Source organism: Hakea prostrata, chromosome 8 (assembly GCF_041222555.1).
Source record: "Hakea prostrata isolate BN-2017 chromosome 8, UWA_Hpros_2, whole genome shotgun sequence".
NCBI lineage: Eukaryota > Viridiplantae > Streptophyta > Magnoliopsida > Proteales > Proteaceae > Hakea > Hakea prostrata.
This window is the reverse complement of record NC_142607.1, coordinates 35,110,822-35,111,470: the sequence shown is the minus strand read 5'-3', so window position 1 is coordinate 35,111,470 and position 649 is coordinate 35,110,822. Positions and strand designations below refer to the sequence as shown.

General features: G+C 35.1%; 1 non-coding gene across 1 annotated transcript; it reads left to right on the top strand.

Annotated features, from left to right (window-relative positions):
• The first annotated feature begins 253 nt into the window (after positions 1–253).
• On the top strand, positions 254–339 carry TRNAM-CAU (transfer RNA methionine (anticodon CAU)). The gene is given in 2 exon segments: positions 254–291; positions 304–339. It is a non-coding gene; the product is annotated as a tRNA-Met (tRNA).
• Positions 340–649: the final 310 nt, after the last annotated feature.

The window sequence follows — 649 nt, the reverse complement described above, 5'->3', positions numbered from 1 at the left end:
GATATGAATACCAATAATCTTAGCATGTCAATCCATGTTAAGCAACCACTCAAGTATTCTCCTTTTCTTTTTCGTTTTTCCCTAGGGGTGAAAAAAATGAAATTAAATAGGATTACTATGATCTCTTTTTAATACGTCACTTTCAGCTTTAGAGTCTGAGCTGTGCAACACTATTGTTGCCATAACCAGTTTCACGGTAGAAAGCAAAATGAAAATAAATCAGAATAGTTTCTGTGGTAGATAAATCACATATGGGGTGGTGGCGCAGTTGGCTAGCGCGTAGGTCTCATAGCTGTCTGAGTAATCCTGAGGTCGAGAGTTCGAGCCTCTCTCACCCCATTGTTTTTATCTTTATTAGCAATTCAACATACTAGATGATGTAATCCTTACGCAAAACACAATTATGTTTTTTCAGGTGATTTGGTAGAATTTTGAGTCCATTGTCTTCTGAAGTTCATTCTTTGTCTTGTTAACATCAACTTACCTAAAAACAGAAAATAGAACAAAAATGCCATATAATTCCTAACTAGGAAGCAAAACAAACATGTCATTGATAATAAAAATGGGTCCTGATTCAGATTTGTTAAATAGAAAGGCCTAAAATGGATCTTTAGATGGTATACATTCATCAAACTCAACGTGGGCTTTT